Below are 21,527 nucleotides of genomic sequence, written 5' to 3'. Positions count from 1 at the left end.
CATTATTTCCTCTTCACAGATAGTCTGAGTGCAATTGAAGCCATTCGCTCAAACGCTGCTGGCAAAAATGAACCGTTTTTCTTGGGTAAAATAAAACAGTGTCTGAACGACATATTGAATAATAATTATCTAATCACAATAGTTTGGGTTCCGGCTCATTGCTCCATTCCAGGCAATGAAAGAGCCGATATTTTAGCCAAACGTGGTGCTATTGAGGGTGAAATTTATGAGAGACCGATTGCTTTCAACGAATTCTATAGCGCGTCTCGCCAAAGAACACTTGCCAGCTGGCAAGCTTCTTGGGATAGAGATGATCTGGGTCGGTGGATGCACTCAATTATTCCGAATATATCGACAAAGGCATGGTTCAGGGGACTGGATGTGAGTAGGGATTTCATTCGTGTGATGTCCAGACTCATGTCCAATCACTACACGTTAGATGCACATCTCCTTCGAATTGGACTTTCCGAGACTAATCATTGTGCTTGCGGCGAAGGTTACCGCGATATTGACCATGTTGTTTGGACATGCGTGGAGTTTCGTGATGTCAGATCTCAACTAATAAATTCCTTGCGTACCCAAGGTAGACTATCCAATGTCCCAGTTCGCGACATTCTTGCTTGTCGTGACCTCCCATACATGAAACTTCTTTATCATTTCATTAAATCCATTGGAGTTCCAATTTAAATTTTATTTTATGTTAAACTGTTTTCTCTTCCATGAGTTCAACCAATAGCCAACTATAGGATATTGAATATAAGTGGTGAACTGATACAAACAATCCTGAAATAGTTATAAGATCATGTACAAAATAAATGTATTTTATTTAATGTAATTTAAAATAGCAACTCGCTTGATAAAAACAGTGTTTAGATTAACTAATGAGTACCAACATACTAATATGATATTCGAAATGTATTAGGTTTAAACTACTATGTATTGTGGATGCCACGGCGAAGAAAAACTTATGTATATTGCCTATGAAATAAACGTATTTATGAAAAAAAAAGTCTGGAAAACGACCAGTATGCCGTACACCTCTTTACGTTACGGAACTTCTTCAGTTCCTCGGTACACTTTAAGTGTCTCAAATAAATTTATGTTGAGCTGCTGAGTGGCGTTGTAACTCAACATGAACTGCTATGCACTGATAAGTCGAAGACGAAACGTAAAAATTTAAAAAAATTGTAAAAAGTCTTAAGCTTTACGTTCACTGCAAAGTTTCAATAGCAGTTCATAGCAGTTCAGTTTGAATTGCTGTGCATAGACGAGTCGATAAATCGAACTAACTTACAAGGTTAGATGAAGAGCAGCCCCCTCCTTAGCAATGAAAAAAAAAACTTTTTATAACGACACATTACTTTGTGAAAATATTTGTGAAACATATATTTCCTTTTTCGAGGTAGTCCACGAAAAGTATGCCTTTTAATTTCAGAAAATCGATGCCATTGTCTTTCCGACCCACACATATAAAAATGTTTTGTGAACTTACACCTTTTCTAGTGCATATATTTTGAGTGGGAAAAATAATATAAAGTTACCTTACATGTATTTTCAATATGCTCTAAAATTAAAACTAAGTGGCAATTTAAAATATAGTATTATTTATGGTTATTTTGGGGAATGGCTAAAAGTAATTTTTGTACTATGGCTATATAACCGTTTTCACTTTTCTTAACGTTTCGTCTTCGACTTAGACTGACAAGTTGAAGACAAAATATAGTGACAGTACCATTTATTGAAAAATCGATGCATTTCAATATATTTTTACATTTTACATGATCTCAATAAAAATTTCGTTTCAACTTATGTCTATTTAAAATGACTAATAAATTTAAATACATGTCGTGTAAATATGATTATTTTTTTCTGTTCATTGAGTCTCCTTAAGGGGCGGGTAGGGTCTAACACTTCTGAAAAATCATTTATTTTTTTCTTTGAATTTTCTTATAGTGAAACATTTCAAGAATATTCTGTGAAATTTTCAAGCCTAACGGAACAAAACTCAGCAAGTTATGGGCCTTTATCTTTGCTTATCTCGTAATGCGAAGAAGTAGTTCCTTTTCGTTGTTTGTTAATTTGGGAAGGTTCTACAGCTACAAAATGGCAGATTTTTTCGTAAAAAATCGTGGTTTAGACAAAACTAGAAAAATTAATGAAAAACGTTGGGGTCTAGAAAAACATCGACTCTATCTATGCTTATTTGATTTGTTGACTTCTGATTGGTCTGCGCTGAGATACAATAAACACCGCAAATCATGACATTTAAGAAGCGTTCTCAAAAATACCTCTTCGTCGACTCATTTCTCAATATTTTTCCACGAAAAATTTACAAAATGTTGTTCGAATGATGCTTTGTATTATGCAAAATGTTTAAGTTTATTTTGTGGAACGATAGCTCGAAAATCGCAAAAATGAGGTTTTTTATCATTCAGATTCTAACTCTTCTGTTCATTGCCGGGTAGTCATTCTGCTATCTGGTGTGTAACAGAGGATCTAAGTTTCATCACCAGATACCAGTCGACCCCTCCCCCTCCTAGAGAGTTTGGACGATTTCCTATCAGCGTGGCCAAACACGCTTCCGAAGTGCACATACGTTCGAGTCACAGTCAGTATTTTAATAATACTGTCGCAAGATACTTCAGTGACACCGAATAAGACTGGACAAGTAATTCGGGAAGCTTCGGAGGTGGATGACTAAGATGGCCGCTGAAATTGGCGAAAAAAGCGACCAAAATGACAAAATAACCAGAAAAGTTCGTCGAAACATCCAAACCACAATGCAAAAAAAATGGTATTCTTCTCTTTCTAGTTCAATGAAACGATTTTTTTTTAGCTGTATATATTTTTTGCCTTTCTCATATAGAATGCACAAACTTAGGTTCAAATGAAAGGTACAATTGTCCTATACAAAGTTCATGAATTTTATTTTGATCCGACTTCCGGTTCCGGAGATACAGGGTGATTAGTGAAAAACTTATTATCAGGTTTACAACTTTGCTTCCGCTGTTTTCCGATAGGTGGTTGTGCCGGCTGAGGCTGGTCAAACTACATAGATGATAATGCCTTTAAAGTGAGTGTGTACAGTGCCTAACGAATTGTCATCGCCGTTTCAGTGACAGTTGTTCTTGTTTTCGTATTATTCTAGCTCGAAAATGTCTGTTTATGTGCCCAATTCTCGCCATTTGCGGGAAGTTTTGCGTCTACAATATCAAGAGCGACATGACAAAGTCATCCTCCAACACGACAATGCTCGGCCTCACGTCGCAAAAGTGATCAAAAAGTACCTGGAAACGCTGAAATGGGAAGTCTTGCCCCACCCGCCGTGTTCCCCAGATGTCACCCCTTCTGACTTTCACCTATTCCGTTCGATGGCACACGGCCTGGCAGATCAACATTTTCAATGCATCGAAGAGTTGAAAAAATGGATTGCTTCATGGATAGCGTTAAAAGAGGACTCTTTTTTTCGAGGCGGAATCCGAAAATTTCCGGAGAGATGGGAGAAAGTTGTCGCTAGCGACGGACAATACTTTGAATAATACATCTGTAAGCACTTTTTCGAAATAAAGCTTTTAATTTTGGAAAAAAAACGGCGGAAGCTAAGTTGTACACCTGATATTTCAAATTACTTTTTCACTTTTCTCAAAAATGGCGTAACCGACGAAGATTCGAATGAAAGGTATCATAGTCCCATACAAAACATCCAAATTTCATCCGGAAAAGACTTCCGGTTCCGGAATTATATGGTGAAGTGTGTTAAAAATTGGATACCGTCACTTGAAACGGCGAAACAAAACATGTAACAATTTTTTTTTTAATTTGCCTCGAAACTATTCCAATCGGTAACCAAACAACTCGATTCCGACTCGTTGTTCTGATTCCGGAAGCAAAATAAAATAATAACAAGTAAAATAATTTCTAAATTTATCTTAAAACTATTAAAATCGGGAGTCATTGTCAGTCGACGGCCAATGATTAATTTGGCAAAATCCCAGTCACTTTTCTCGAAGCAACTTTGATTATACCGGTTCCCAGATTCCGATTTCGGAAGTAGCTCTTTTCGTTTCCTCAGAGATGGCTTAACCGACCTGAGTACTGTTTCACTCTGTAGGTTATACTAGTTTATGGACAAACCTTTTTGTTTTTTAAAAATCAAAGAAAATTATTTTGAAGAACACCACATATTTATACATGAGATATGAGAAAGGCATCATTACACCACTAGGTGGATTAAAACGGGTTTTATTATTTCATCAAAATAATTCGACATAAAATTGATATCTGACATCCAAGCATAAAGTGATTCAAGTCCTTAATGGGGAGCTGAGATAGTGTGACTACAATAGTGTTTTTGATCTTTTATTCCGACACGTATAATATCAAAAGAAAATGTTAAGAGGTAAGCTAAGAACTTACTGAAACTCCTTCCAGGCTGGACGCCGAATTGAAAGTGCCTACAAACAAAAACCGTTATTTTGGTACGATTTGACTTCATGCCATTACTCCAAAACTAGTGCAAGAGTCTAATGTGGTTTTTCATTGATTCCACTCGCTCGGTGTCAGTGTTTTGCCCTTACAGTTGATCAATGAAACGGTTTTGTAAAGTTTAGTTTGCACGCTTGCTGCTCTGAAAAGAAAACGGGTGCAAAATAGTTGCCCGAGAATTGCTCCGAAAGTGCATTTTTTTTCGTGCGGTGAAAATCAATGAAACACAGTGCACCTGTTTTGATTGCCCGACTGCACGAAAAGTGTACGAATCGAGCAAAACACTCCACGAGTGTTCTCAATGAAAAACGACATAATTATGAGGATTTTGTGAATCCACTAAGTTGTCCAGAAGTCTGTTCGATCGAAACCTATTCAGACCATAATAAAGCGCGACCAACGAAAGACCGAAGGAGTGAGTAAGAGAAAGAGAGAATGAAAAAATATTCATTTGATTATCTGTGTATCAAAATATCAATCCGTTTCTGCTAGAATGTAATAATATTACAAAGTATTGTTTGCCGCAAGTATGGAAAAAGTGGTTCCCAGCAAAAGATAAAGTATTCTAATTTATACAGCTTTCGAAATACTTTTTCATCGACAGCGCCAAAAGGGTCAAGAATGTAGATCTACTAAAAATTAGCTAACGCCCGACAAGCACGAATGTGACAACGGTGTCAAACAATTTCCATATATGTTAATCTTACTATTCCTTCGTTCCCTTCCCCGATCTTGTTACTAACACTAATAACCCACTGAAGAACCGTGCCTGCCCGCCCGAACAATTCCGCAAAGTTTTGCGCATGAATATGGATGAGCACTTTTTGCCGGTAGGCGAAATCCGGCAGCACCACACAATGCTCTACTAAATTGTGTTACTTCTGCTGCTGAAGTGAACGAAATTCAATTACCGAACAATAATCGCAAGTTAAATAAATCTTCCAAATGGAACTCAAGATATTGTTTACTGAGTCTGTGTGTGTGAGTGAGTCGTACGGCAGGTGAACTGAATAATTGGAACACGAACCAGTTCGGAGCTCTGCTGATAGGGCCCGAGAGTCACCAGCTTACAATAGAACGTAATCAACGAGCAGCAACCGGCCGGGGTGTGAGAGTGAGATTTTAATATTTTTGCGAACAAAGTTTTACAAATAATGAGCTGCCAAAAGCAGACAAACCATTTTGACGGTTTCGGTAGGTAGGATCGGCGTGGGTGCCACCGATCAGGTGTCGTTTCCCATTGAATTCCAACAGGCGAATTTTGTCTTCAGCTAGAAAAAAAAAACCAGCCTTTTCATTCTGTTGAAACGCCATTCACGACTCCCCACACCAACACTAAAAAATCATGCATTGCATCAGCAGTAGCAGCACCACTCGTTAGTTAGGAAAATGACTTATTTCTTGGTGGTCATTAGTACGATGACTGTTGTTTATTTAATCGAGGTTCTCCGCATTCACAGAGTTAAGCGAGACTTGCAGCAACGGTTCGGTTCTAGTTAGATGCTGCTGCTGCTGTCGTCACGTCATCGTCTAGCGAGCTGTGCAGTTCCTCCTGTGCAGTACACGTATGACCGTGAGCGAGGGGTGTTCGGGCTGCATGACCACGACGAAGCCATCCAAACAAAAAGCATCAGCAGCAACAGCAACAGCTCGAGACAATTGACGGCTTATGGTTTGCCTCCGAAATGCGAAATTTCAAAGTCAAAACAGAGTGAAGGTTTCATTACACGCGGATTGCGTGCAATGAGGAGAGAGAGAGAGAGAGAGAGAGAGAGAGAGAGAGAGAGAGAGAGAGAGAGAGAGAGAGAGGGCGGGGGGGAGGCACTCACCGGGGCTTGAAGCTAGATGTTGTTAAGAAATGTTGTGAGTTATGGTACGAGTGGAGGTTTGTTTTCATCATCGACCTTAAGATACGCTAATAATTTTTCAAAACTCTTAGGCCCTGGTTATAAACGAAAAAAAGATGCATAAAAACAGTAGTGCCTTCAGGTTAAGCTAAACGAAAAAGATGTGATCAACACAGCCTTGCAGAACACAAAAACTTATTTTGAAGCAAACATTTTTTCTGTGCTTCGACAGCGTCTTTTCATATGACTATTTAGAGACTCACCTCAATTAGGAATTCAATTTACACCTTTTTACTGGGGAACCGGATCGAACTCGTGACTTATTTCTTTGCTGACCGATACAGTCTTAATGTATTGCGTCAAGTGAATCACGTCCCAAATAAGCACAACAGAATTGTTGACCTCTGCCTTTAAGACTAGATTCGAAAAAAAACAGTTTGTTTTAATTCCATTTATTGTTTAAAAAATATTTCAAAATTAAACTTTCTGCGAATAAAAGCTAGGGGAGACCGGGACTAAGCCGGACACTTTTTGTAATTTGAAAAAAAGCTTCCATTGCAGCAAATATATTATATATCAATATGGATCACTTTAATGCACCCAATACAAATCGAAAAAGACATCACAGTAACACACTCTCATGACGAAAGAGGCTATTAGTTCAGTAAAGTTTAACAGCAAACCGTAGAACTACGACGACTGAAAAGTTTAAAAAGGACAGCACTAAAGAAATATTCTAAGAACGGAGGTTTGTTGCTCCGGCGAAACTACGTAGAAATCAACAAAGTTTACAAAAAGACAGCTGAACGTTGCTATGCCAACTATTTACGCTGTGTACAGAGGAGATTAAAGTCTAATCCAAAATCATTCTGGAAGCACGTTAACGAGCAAAGGAAGGAGTCAGATCTTCCTTCATCTATGTTTTACAATGAACAGACAAGTTCTAGCATGCAGGAAATTTGCGAAATGTTCATGAAAAAATTCTCTGAGATATTTTCTAGAGAAATCTTAGCACCTTCCCAAATCACCCAGGCGGCACTTAACGTTCCCGTTTTGGGACAGTCAATGAATTCAATGAACATAAGCGCAAGTTCCGTAAAAACAGCAATCGCAAAAATGAAGTCTTCATACTCTGCTGGACCCGACGGTATCCCGGCAGTTATTTTGAAGCGATGCTCTAGTGGTATTATAGTACCTCTATGTCTTCTGTTCCGACTGTCACTCATGACTGGAGTATTTCCTGATATCTGGAAATCTGCTTATATGTTTCCTGTGCACAAAAAAGGAGACAAGAAGAACGTCGACAATTACCGTGGTATCACCGCTCTTAGCGCCATTCCTAAATTGTTTGAGCTTATCGTTTTGGAACCTATTTTTAATCACTGCAAGCAGTACATCGTTGAAACTCAACACGGGTTCATGCCGAAACGCTCAACGGCCACTAACTTACTAACTTTCACGACGTTTATAACGGATGCTATGTCTAAAGGTCATCAAACGGACGTTGTCTACACGGATCTCTCTGCTGCTTTTGATAAAATTAATCACGCTATCACTATTGCCAAATTGGACAGACTGGGCTTCGGTTCCAACATTCTTCGGTGGATTCAATCGTATCTTTGCAATCGACGGCTGGCGGTTAAGATCAATGAAAATGTTTCCAAGGAGTTTTTTGCTTTTTCTGGCATTCCACAAGGCTGTCATCTCGGACCACTGATATTTCTACTGTATTTCAACGACGTGAACTTTTCATTGAAAGGTGCACGATTATCTTTCGCGGACGACCTAAAGTTATTCCAAATTATCAAGACTCTTGAAGATGCCTGTCTCCTTCAAAGTGAGCTTGAAATTTTCTCCGAGTGGTGTGAAATTAATAAAATGTCGCTAAATATCAGCAAATGCTCGATTATCACCTTCACACGAAAAAAAACACCAATTCGTTTCAATTATTGTCTTCGAGGATCAGTGATTGATAGAGTCAATTGTGTCAAAGATCTTGGCGTTCTTCTCGACGATCGTGGCAAAAGCTTCTCGTTGTCTAGGATTTGTCATGAGAACCGCCAAGCAATTCACAGATATATATTGTTTGAAATCTCTCTACTGCTCGCTTGTACGGTCAACACTCGAATATTGTTCGTCAGTATGGAACCCTCACTTTCATAATGGAGCTTTAAGACTTGAATCAATACAGCGCAGATTCGTTCGTTTCGCTCTTCGTCGTTTGCCCTGGAATAACCCTCACCAGCTGCCTAGTTATGAAAGCCGTGCGATGCTCATCGGACTCGATACTCTACAAGTACGCCGAGATCTGTTCCGTGCAATGCTGATTGCCGATATTTTGACGAACAATATTGATTGCCCTGCACTACTTAGTGAAATCAACATCAACGTTCGTTCTAGAGCTCTTCGCAACAACAACCTCCTCAGAATGCCTCTACGTCGTACTAACTACGGAATCAACGGTGCCGTTATTGGATTGCAGCGAACCTTCAATGGCGTATCGATGGGATTCGATTTCCATTTTCCTCGTAGCAGAATAAAAGCGAATTTTTTGAATATTCTTAGAAATAATCATTAGGACTTTAGTTTGTCTGTTGATTAAAATATATAAATAAATAAATAAATAAATAAACAGTTTGCGTTTTGTGTGCAGTGCGTTTTTTTGCAGAAGTGTAATGTCAAAAATAATTGAGCATGATGCCCACATGGAGGTGTGAACTTTTTTATATTTCAGTGTGTTTTTTTCTGACGAAAGTTAACATCACCTATAATAAATCTATATATATATATATATATATATATATATATATATATATATATATATATATATATATATATATATATATATATATATATATATATATATATATATATATATATATATATATATATATATATATATATATATATATATATATATATATATATATATATATATCTATATATATATATATATATATATATATATATATAAATGCAGAGATCATTCTTTGTAATCGCATCACGTAAGAACGGATGGACGGATTGAGATGATTTTTTTTTGTTTGATCAGTTTTTACCCCCACCGGGTTCGTACATCAAAAAAATTAGGAAAACTTACCGGAAAAGTGGGAAAAATCAATAAAGTTATTTTATATGGACAATGGAATTTTCCACTGAAAAAGTCGCCCATGCTTGCTAGATCATCGATAGGTGTTTGGCGCACAACGAGTTCCAACGAGTGTTTAGCCGTCGAAGAAAAGAATACTAGATCGTTGAAAAAATCGTTTGGCGCGCTACGAGTTGGTTTGTGTGAAGATTTCACATGCATACTTGATGTGATGTGATTCGTCATTACGTCGAACCACGTGCTTAATTGGGTATCAAAATTGTTGCTTGCCAAATGACTTAATGACGGAATGCTATGTCCTATGCTCTAGAAAACCGCTGTAGGCAGGAGAAAAAGTTCTGATATCATTTACCAGTTGATGAATTGGTGTTCAATGAAGTCAGATGAATAGTATTGGTCATCGCCGGGGCAAGGTTAACAAATCAATGAAAAGTTTGTACTGTAGAAGCGCTAAGGTCAAACTTGGTTTTTTTCTTTCTAATGATTTCGATTAGACTATGCGCACACAGTAAGTGACTATTAGATATCAATGTTCAAGATTATTACCATAAAGAATATTGAGACTGTCATTTCATATTGTATATTCTGTGGAGAATGATCGAACTGGTAAGATCAATATGAAATTAAAATTTAAGCGTCGTTCCCAGGCAATCAAGAGTTCCGCAGTACCTGAAAATATTCACTAAATATTTAAGCTCTATAGTACGCATGGTATGCTTTCTGATAACTTGAACGTACAGAACAGATTCTGAGAAAACTTTCTCGCTGCTTAAAAACTGTACACACCGAATTATTTTTTTACGGATGTCGGTACAGTTTTACTGACTATCAAACAGCTGAACACATTCGGTAATCCGTTCAGTAAAAGTTTTATTTGCTGAATGAGAGAGTAGAGCTCCACTGAACTTCGATCTTTCATAATTCTACTGACTTCTTCATCATTCAATACCGACGTTCGGCAAAATTTACAAAACAATCCTAACTTTTATGTAAACGTCTTGACCCGTAAAGTATTACTGGTTATTGGTAAATTTAGTTTTGTAGATCTGTGAAAGGAGCAATTTTGTTTTGAAAACATATTTCCATCCGAATTTATCTACGTGTGATGAATGAATTGAATTACATTTGCTCTTCAGAAATAATTTATACAAATAAAACGAATCAAATATTTTTCGGATGCTCAATGCATGTAGAAGTAGGATCACCCATAATATTTTTAGAATCCGGAAATAAAACAGTTGAAGAAGGCTTTTTGAATATATTCACTCAATGAAAACTTACCGCCAGGAATCAGTATTATCTATTTTGTGCACAGCAATCAATTTGCACCATGTTTTTTGCTCTACAAATCTAGAAATGTTCACATATTTACGTCCGAAAATGATGTTATTTGACAGATCTGTATTTCTGCTGAATATTTTAGTGATGATTACTGAATTTCTTCATTATTTTTTATTAATTTTCCGAATATTGGTAAAACGTCGTCAACTGAGTTTGCCAAGAGAAATGACATTTTACACAGCTCACCGTGTCAGTAAATGTATCGTAACTTTTACATAGGATTTTCCGAAATTCAGTAGTTCCGTAGATAGATGACCGTAAGTTGGATAAATTTTACGTATCTTTCAGTAAAAATAATATTTTGCAGATCGTTGCCGCAAAAATTATTACCGAACACACAATCCTCAAAAAAACGGACTGTTCCGAATAGAAATCTGAGAATTTGTTCAATTTTTGCTTAACAGAAGAATCTCACACAAATTTTTTGTGATATTACCTGTTTTGGGCTAGAGCGAATGTGTGCCGAATTTCGTTGATAGTAGGTTAAGTAATTAGAAAAACAATGGAGAAAAACGTTAACCACATAGTCATAGGTTGACAATTCTGCTATCCACAACCATAAATTCGAACAATTATTTTTTGGACGAGACGAAGTTCGACGGGTCAACTAGTAGTGTATAATTATTTAATTGTCTTCACTTTCAAGAGCTATAAAGTAGTATTTAACTTTGCTCATGAATGTTATGAATGGTGCTGAAAAGACGAAACCTTTAGCGCGATTTGGTAAATCACTGCTCATATATAGAATATATCAACAAAATTAAAATGAAATGAACGGTGTATTACAAGTTAATTTGATTGCGATGTTTTTTCCATTGCGTTCATGACATTGAATTTAAATTAACTGCACATTATTTTTTCTCTCAGGGAATGTAATAATGTAAAAGAAAATTGTCATTTTTATAAATTGTCTATGGATTAAAAGTGCATATACAGTTTAAACTTTTAGTCAAAATTTGAAATTTCGATATTTATTTTCTAAAAAGTAGTTGAATTTCGCTCAACAGACGAACTGTTTCGAAATTCGACGAATAGAAAGTTTTTTAGCACTGAAAAAATGTTCATAAATAGTGTGATTAGTGCAATATGGTAAGTATAACATAACATAACAACTTATTACTTTTACTTCAATTGATAGCTCCGTTGAGGCGAATTACAAGTTACGGTTTATTTATATATTAAATTATTATGATATTGTTTAGTCATATCACTGGAACCGTAATCATTATCACAGTAAACATGAATATAAATGGATTAATTTTCCAAATCAAGAAAGTAATACTTAATTCGGAAATATTGGTGAAATTCTGAAGTTAGCATTAAAATGAATTTGTTTAGTTCTGCGTGCATATTTCACAAACATTTATATAAATAGGGATTTTTATAAAACAATGTGCTTGGGTTTCTTGGTTCAGTGTACTGATTTTTAAAGTTGTCATATGTGCAATAAAAAATTTGTAGTGTAGTAGTAACCTTTTTTGCCACCGCACTTTACTGTGATGTCCCTCGTGAATCGCAAGAGTGATCCATATTGATATATAGTATATTTGATTACAGCTACACTCTTAGAAAAAATGAAATTTACGCTTGACGTAAATTCAGACATGCCGTAATTTTTACGGTGATAACACAATATTACATCTACTGACATGTAGAAATAAATTTTGCGTCTCTATCAATACAAGCTTCAGCTAAATTAATTGTGAATTTAACGATATGACTTATTTTCATATGTTTTGAATTGTGAATGTAAATGAATCGCGACACTCCTTTTATGTGCATCTATAAAGATGTAAACTTTTCTAAGTGTAGGTTTTACCTTTTTTATACATATAAAAAATAGGTACAGAATTCGCTCAAACTTTAAAAAAATTTCCGAGGCCCGGAGAGCCGAGTGTCATATACCAATCGATTAAGTTCAACGAGTTGAGCAATTGTCCGTGTGTGTGAGTGTGTATGTGTGTTGTCATCAAAGAGGTCTCAGAGATGGCTGAACCGATGAAAGGTCTTCCCGTCACCAAGAACGCTATGGAACTTTTTGAGTTATACGAAGTTTTATGTCAAAATTTTCAGTTTTTTGACAGTATCTGTCACAATTGACCTTGAAAACATTGTGTAATGGGTTGGTTTGGAAAAATATGCATTAGTTTCCGTAAAAAGTCACGATGAAGTGACCAGCCAAAACACCAAAATTTCAGAGACTGCAGGGCTAAACCGGGCACTGTTTGGAAATTGGAAAAAAAACCCTCATTACAACTAGGTTTTTACTCAATTTCTCTATACGCAACTATAGCTTCAATTCTCAGCTACAATTCCCAATTTAGAAAAAAAATGCATTAGTTTTTGTACCAAGTGCCACGATGAAGTGATCAACCCAAAATCCAATATATTTCAAGAAACTTGTAAGAATTTCAAGTCGAAAGTTATATGTCCGGTTAAGCCTCGGTTCTGTTGTCGGGTTTGACCCCGCACATACAATTTGTTTTCGAGACGCAACAATAATTTTATTTTCCACGTTGTCACAAGCACTAAATAATCACTGGATACAGCACTAAATGAACAATTAAAAACACTAACCAGACCGTCATTACAGTGCACAGCAATAAAATATACCCAAAAAATTTCCAAAAAATATTTTTTTATTGAATTGTGACACGATTGACACCATACTGAAGTGACTCAGCGTCATCCAGCTAACAGACGTCTGTCTGTCACATGACAAGCGCGTTTACAAAGTCAATCCATAGATCGAAATAATTGCTAAGTTAGAAGATATGCAAGCTGTCCGGTTTATCCCCGTGTCCGGTCTAACCCGTGATTTATGCGTCTATTGCGTGATTTATGCGGTCATAGAAAATTTCAATCAACCGCAATCAGCCTCTTCTCGGAATGCGAAAAAAACAAAGTTTAAACAAAGATACGACTTATGAAACAAATTTGGGTAAAACGGAATAGTATAATTCATGCGGTCTTCGAATCTTTTTGTGATCTACTTTTAAGGCTTTTCTACGTTATTTCAATCGATTTTCATCGACCGCAATCAGCCTCTTTTCGGAATGCAAAAGAAAGTTTAACCAAAGATACGACTTAAGAAAAATTGAGGTTAAACGATTTAACATGATTCGCGATAATTTTTAGGGCTTTCTACCTAATATCAGTTGATTTTGATCAACCGCTTACAGCCTTCTTTCGGAATGCGATAGAAAGTTTAATGATACGATTTAGGAGATAAATTGGGGTAAAACGGGTTCTAAAGGCTAGTACTACCATTCTCATTGTATGTACTTGGGTTGCTGAAGTTTTCTACGTAATATGGACCAATATTAATAGATCGTGTTGGATCTGCTTCTGGATTATAGATTGAATTTCAACTGAACATTACAGCAACAAAAATGGGGTAAAACGGTACAACGAGTTTCCTGCTGTCATTGAAACTATATGCAAATGATTTGTTCGAATTTTTTACATCAGAAACGTTCTATTCGGTCTTCTGCAACTTCTTCGGTTTTATGATATATAACTAAGCTTGAATACAATCCAGTACAAAAAGGGAACTTGGGGTAACATGAAAATGATAGCGTTTCGTGCGGTCCTTCTGAATACGCGGAATCGATTTCACTGACCATTTTACACCAAAAAAAGCTATGTGCTCAGCTGTATTATGCTTCCAAAAATGTCGTCACGTTTGTGATCCATTTTTCCCCACTGTGCAATGGTTCGTCGTCACTGTCGTTGGCGATGGACGTACATTGGTTGAAGATGACTGTTTCAAAAGTACTGAGGTTGGCTGGAAGTACTGCTGGCCTTGAGTTGTCCAGTTTTTCGCGAAGCTTTCTAAAAATATTGACATGCAGTCAGCTGATGGTTGTAGGTGACAAGTGATTAACATGGAATTCTTTAAGTGCATAACCAACGTACGCCATTGATGATACCGAGGTAAACATTTTATCACTTGTATTGCAGCGCTAATGATATTTTCAGTAACGTGTTATTTACTCGTATTCGATTTGCGTTTCATCAACTTCCTGTTTATGTGTGCTTCTATTGATGGAAGATGAATGAAATGCCTGGTCATTTTAAATGTACTGTCTACTGTGCTTAAGTGTCATTTACAAAAAAGAAGATTAGTAATTATTCTAAAAAATAGCAGCGCTTTTACAAAAGTTTATTAAATCAGCAAGGTTTTGAAGATATTTTGTTCAATTGATGTGTTGCTTCTTTCGGTAGTGCTCTAACGCTAGGCATAAACCAAAGAAATACTTACATCTTGCACTGAACCAGAAAGATGGATTGCTCAAAGCACTACTCATTAGAGACCATGATATCAAATAAAACAATAATGGCTAATTGTTTAAAATTCCTGCTAAAAAGGTATGCATTGCACTGACAAAACAATGATCGTCTGATGATTTAGATAGTAAAATTTTTATGTATCGGAAAAATATGACTAATCGCTCAGAAAGTATGACTATTTTTATTTTTTGTTCAAGTATACAAAATTCGGTTCAATTTCATCATTAAATTAACTTTCCAAAAGAAACAATGAAAAAAAAATTCTGGAAGTTATTGTAAAATATTTCGTCACTTTTTAACAAAATCATGCCATTCCTTAACAAATAAACATATTCAAATGAAACTTTCACAGATATAATACAATAAACTTAAAATCATAAATTTATAAGCCACGAAAAAAAATATTTTTTTTTCACTTTTTTCGAATAGAAAGGCTGAACCGTACCATTCAACTGTCATATACAATTCATTTCAGTTCGTCGAGTACTCAAAATGTCAGTGTGTGTGAGAAACATATGAACTCACTTTTCTCAGAGATGCCTGAACCGATTTTCACAAGTTTAGACTCAAATGAAAGGTACTAAAAATGCCAGATTTTTTTTTTAGTTCGGAATGCATCTTACTTCAGGTTCTGGAATTCATCAAGAGTGAAAAACCTGCATATTCAAAAGTTTGCCTTTATAGAAAAAGATGAAAAGATGTACAGAGATGTTTCAAAAATAGTAATTTTTTCCTTTACTTTACAGGTCTTGCAAGTTGAAAACCACACAAACTCACATCGAGTATACCGGTTCCGGAAGTACCGGAAATAATAGCTAAAAATGCCAAAATGGAACTAACTTTTCTTCGCGGCTCAACCGATATTCCCGAACTTGGAATCAAATGAAATGGTTTATAGTCCTTTATAGAATTTCTGAATTTGGTCTGGATCTGACCTCCGGTTTCGGAATTACAGGGTAATGAATGTTTGAAATTTCAAGCCGTATAGTGCGACGATGTAAAAGAGGAAAAAATCTTCTAAATTGGACTCAAAACGATTACAATTTGTAGGGAATATAAGTGTCTAACCATACGAATCAACGGGAGTCCGGTTCCGGAAGTACCGGAAATAATGGTCAAAAACTCCAAAATTGAACTAGCTCACCCTTCTCCGCTGCAGCTTAACCGATTTTCTAAAAAACATACACAATTAGAAAAATTCTTGTGATTTTACATCATATTAGATGCACATAAATGGAGCGTCGTGTTTCACGCAAATTTATATTCAAGAACATGTAAAATTGTGTTATTTGACAAAAATACATGGCTTGAAATTAAACAAAAGATCGATAGCATCTGTGCGATTTGAGCCGAGAAACATTAGATCACAAAACAAGTAAGTTAATAGACTGAACCACAGAAGCATATATCTGCTTGGCTGGTAAACGGTGCATATAAATTCATTCAGTCGCACTTGCTAGCCGAATGCAACTTATACTCGGAGCCTGTAAAATTCCGTGCGAGTGAAAAATTGCAACATTTGAAAAGTTAAGTAGTTATACATTGTATCGTTTGTAGAATTATGTCACCTGTAAAACTCATAATTTTTTTCTGTGTAGATTTAAATGGATTGCTGAAGTTAAAGGGTAAAGGGTGTTTGAAATTTCAAGTTATCATATTATGCGACGATGCAAAAATCTTCTAACTGGGATCCAAAATTTCCAATTAGTAGGTAGGTAGTATTAGGAACCACCTTCGGATATACTTGGTCCCTTGTAATTGTTTCCAAAAACTCTAAAACAGAACACTCTCACTTTTCACCATTCAACAAACGGGACTATTTCGTAGACATTTTATTTCCATATGAATTACAGATCTTTAAATATGTGGCTCTTGTATCTTGTGACGATGAGCGATCATTTTCCGCTTATAGACGGGTATTGGCGATCAAGATCTACTTTCTAAAATCTTCGAGCTCAAATTATTATTCAGTGTAATATTGTTGTTAGCAGAGATTTCACATATTCCCAATGGTTTAAAATGAAAATAAAACCCTAAATGTTCACACTCTGCGGCGACCAGTAGTCAGTCGTCAATCGTTTTCGTTCTAGCCATCAGAAAGGATATAGCATCTCGGTGCAATATCCGAAAAGTCGTTACATAAATAGTGTAAACTTTGCGTCTGCTTAGCGGTTCAAATTGAACTGATGGGCGGAGATGGCAGTTCAATTTGAACTGCTTTAAGCACTGATGAACCGAAGGCGAAACGTGAAGAAAGCTGAGATTAAAAATTATTTCAAAACTATAATGCCGCTGTACGCATAAATGTCCCACATTCCCATACATGGGACAATCATGCGTAGGACAGCAGTATATGAATTAGCAGATCTATTTAGTTTATGGTCAATCGCACGCAACTCTGTCTTGTCGGGCCTCCGTTTCCGGTTTCGGTATAGTCGGAAAAAGTTGCCTTAAAAAATTCCGAGTGCGACATTTTATTGATTCCTCATACAAACGTTAATAAGAAGGACAACATATCAAGTTGATGGATTGGAACAAGTTTCCTCAATGCAGTGCATATATATATAAAATGCTTTAACATATAAGTTTTGTATGTGAGTTTGTTTAAATTTCATACGGTTTTCCAAAATTGTGACTTTTCATGAAGATAAACTACTTTTTAGAGGTGGATTTCCAAAATTACTCATTTCTATGCGAATCTCTTGAGTTATACTGATTTTCATGCGAGTTCTATTTATGTTTCTATTTTATTTACGACTTTAGTGAACTGAAATTTTAAATCTGAATTCTTTTCCCAGTTATTCTGGAATTATATTGGAATCACAGATACTTGATAGATGGTTCACTTCTTATGAATAAACTAATCATTCAACCTTTCATTTTCATTCCCATAATTGAAGGATAAAAATAAAGAAAAGAAAATAAAATCGGAACCGTTACATTTCCTTTGGATCCCGGGAAATATGTGTTTACCCGAAACTTTTCGAGAAGTTAATTTCTTGCGGAATAATGCGAAACAGTGTTCCATTTTCTTGTGATTCCCTGAGGACAGCGATTCATAACACTGCAAAACCCAATCAAGCTTCCTTAGAACCGATTAGTTCGCCGAAAATGAAATACGGATATGAAAAATATGCGTGTTGCTCTGTCAAACTTTGTTTGCAAGAAAATACCGTACAGAATGTGGGAGCAAATAATGGTCAGATTCGAAAACACAAGTTTCATTTCCTTTGAATCACAATAAACTTTGAATAGTACCAAAACAGTACTGCTATTAAAAGGGAGTTGGTTCTCTTATCATTCACAACATGAGCTTATAGTCGTTATTCGAACATGTATGAATATATTGAATTTCTTTGTGTGTCCGGGCTGCAATCTTTTATTTACTAAGAGAATCAGTTTATTATTACTAACCAAACAATCAAGATATTAATATCAGTTCAAATAGAAATGTACCTGCATGAACTGTTGAAGGGTCGTGTACTGCTATACTGAACCAATTAAGAACATAATCCTATTATCCATGCCATCAATATCCAATCACTAACCACATGCGGACGTATTCCAACTGGAAAGATTAATCACGGAATTGATTTGTCTGCTCTGTTGCACGGAATTCTCCGCGAGCAGAAAAACCGTGCTCTGGAGGGATTTATTCTACTCCTATTAGCACTCTTACGGTGTTCCGTAAACAGTAAATAAAACCTGTTGTAGCTGATTCCATCTGCTATCCACGTCGAAATACGTAACAGGTAACACAAAATCCACTAGAAAAACATAAAAAAAACGAATCGAGATAAAGCGGACACTAAAACATATTTCGAAAGTAACAGAACGACATTCTTCCCTTGCCCGTTTCTTTTCGCACCGTGCTTCATTACACAGCTCATCAGCGCACCGGATCACGACACCAACACCATGCCAAAAATCAGCAACTTGCTCACTTTTCTCACGCTGGTGGAAACCTCTTAGCAAGCCTCCCTCTATTTCGGTTGGGCTAAGAGTTAAACTCATCCCGTGTTGTGCTAATAAAAAACACCAAACACCGGCACCGATCTCCCCTTTGCACAATACAGAAACTTTCTCACAAATTACGAAAAATAGAGCACCATAAATAACCCAGCATAGAAAACAAACCCCGAACCGAACCGGGATGTGCTCCCTTCGTTGTGCATTTTTTGCATTATTCTCACCACTTGAAGAGACCCGCAAACCACCACCGATGACACGAATAACTGTAAATTCACACTAAATTAAACTACCACATCTTCTTCTGTATTCACCCTGCCGGACGTGTTTAGATCCCACCCGGATCGTTGATCTATTCCCTAGAAGCTGGAAGCGGTCTCACAGATTCACACCAACACCAGCAGCGCCATTGAACTTTAATCGATTTAGGGGCAACCGCGGCGGCTCCGTGAAACTAACGAACACCAACGCGAGGAGCATAAATAAAGCGGGACAAAATACCTATGATTTCGATCCACAAAACAAAACCCGCAACATAAGATCAGCAAACGCAACGCAAACGGCCGACGAAACGCGCAGACGCCAACCGACGAGTTCACGGGCCTACACGAAACTGAATCAATGAGGATCATTCAACGCCACTTCGTGCCTGCAGCTCAGCTCAGTTCAGCTGAGCCGAAGCGAGAAGACATCGGATGGGGCCAAACACAGGCAGATCTCGCTTTTGTAATTGTGTGTGGGCATTTGTGTACATGTACTGTACCTACTCTTCGGCTACCAGTGGGTTCAGTGTCTGGAGCTTGAAAGTCTGTTGTGGAAAACTGGCTAAACAACTCGTGTTTTCTTTTTCTTGAGAGTACCGCTGAGTTTTGTTTTGTTTTATGAGCTACTATGGCCAAGCCAAGCGAGAGTTCGCGCTTTGATCACGGTTTGTTTTATATGATCTACTTACTGGGTTTCCATAGCTACGAGTTAGGAATTGGTTACTATTTTCGATGCCAATATTTTGACACACTGTTCGATTTTGCTAAGTGCGAGAAATAAATTAGAACTAACACCATGATAAGATGATAGCTTTGAGTAAATGATTGACAAACAAATTACCAAATTAGATTAACAAAAATTTTCAAGGTCGTTTGTTCGAGTCTCAACCTTTTGTACTAGTCATGCAATTATCTTGTATGTGCACTGGAAAACCTCATCGCTTCATCGTTTGAGAAGAGAAGGTCCACATCGCAATAAAGAACCCTGATAACTTGATTGCATCGCTGTTTCGTAAAAAGTAAAAACTTTAAATATGGATACTCGTCTTGTTTACCAAAACTGTGATCCATTTAGCGAATTTGTCGTAGCTAAAATCTAACAATTCAGTAGTAATTGCTACTTGGAAGAACATTTTTCGATAGTTATTCTTAAATCCAGAAAATTTGACAGCAGGAGAGCAAAAACCTGTGCCCAATAATAAATTACATTTTTTGAATACTTTTCATTGGGTGATAGGAAAAATGTAGTAAAAATCGAAAATTATTGGTTAGCTAATTTTCTGTATTAAAGAAACTTTCAGCCGAAGTCTGATTCGTCTCTAGAAGAAAAACGTGCTTAATTCACCTACACACTTAAATTTTATTTCTGAATCTCGGCAAAAAATGTCGAGATTTGCACAGTCGAGTGCTCGGTAATCGTCTCGGCTAAATGTATAATTACTGAGAAACTCGGCAATCCAAAATGTGTTAACTATCAAAAAAAGAGTTTTCTTTATTATTGTATGAAATTTATATCACAAAAGCTAATGTTGGTGAAAGGGGTGTTTTATTGATGTTAATTTCAATTCGGCAAACAAAAAAAAACACAAACACCAAAAGATCACGGCTACAGACAATTGTTTCTAATGCTCCTTAACGCATCTACCTGGAAATGAGCGGTTATTTATAAATATCTATGCGAAGTAGATAGTTTTTGATCTCACTTATCTTTTCATAAAATACACAAATCTTCATCCTTCATTCAATTCACATGTTTTCCAGTTCCACGAGCAATGGCGAGGTGATGCGATGTGAATCGAAAAGAGACATTAGATGATAAGTGTCTCACCGAGTTTCAGTAAAAGCTAACACACTGTTCGAAATCTCGGCAAACGGATTTGCTGATCTCGGTAAATTTGTTGTTTGCTGACAAATTCATCATAATATTATGCCAATCTACGGTAAAAAAAGTTGCTTTACCGAGATATCAGAATATTACGTCGACGAATTTCGGAAAAGAGCATGTTAGCTACTGAAATGTCAGTAATCAGATGTCGTTCGGCATTTCAATATGCCGAGCTTGAGAATCTGTTGTGTAGCAGTGAGATGATACCATTTTTATCAATCCGTATGTGTTTTTTTGCGTGAATATTCTTGGATGTTTTTCGTTTTCTTGAAATTATTTTAATGACCGTCGTTTTAAATGACAGTTTGAAATTTCAATCACTCATTATCATGTAA

General features: G+C 36.5%; 1 protein-coding gene across 3 annotated transcripts in view; it reads right to left on the bottom strand.

Annotated features, from left to right (window-relative positions):
- LOC131439540 (cadherin-87A) overlaps positions 1-19,645 on the bottom strand; it is a 764,232-nt gene extending 744,587 nt beyond the window's left edge. Inside the window, exons 1-2 of one of the 3 annotated variants that reach the window (XM_058610700.1) lie at positions 19,269-19,645; positions 18,532-18,842 (exon numbers count right to left, since the gene is read on the bottom strand). The gene's annotated coding sequence lies outside the window, so the exon portion shown is untranslated. The remainder of the gene's footprint in view (positions 1-18,531; positions 18,843-19,268) is intronic. The other 2 variants (XM_058610709.1, XM_058610716.1) reach the window with 2 other exon arrangements.
- Between the last annotated feature and the right edge of the window lie 1,882 nt (positions 19,646-21,527).

The sequence above is a fragment of the Malaya genurostris genome, chromosome 1, assembly GCF_030247185.1.
Source record: "Malaya genurostris strain Urasoe2022 chromosome 1, Malgen_1.1, whole genome shotgun sequence".
In the NCBI taxonomy this organism is placed as follows: Eukaryota; Metazoa; Arthropoda; class Insecta; order Diptera; family Culicidae; genus Malaya; species Malaya genurostris.
This window is presented reverse-complemented; position numbering and strand designations above follow the sequence as displayed.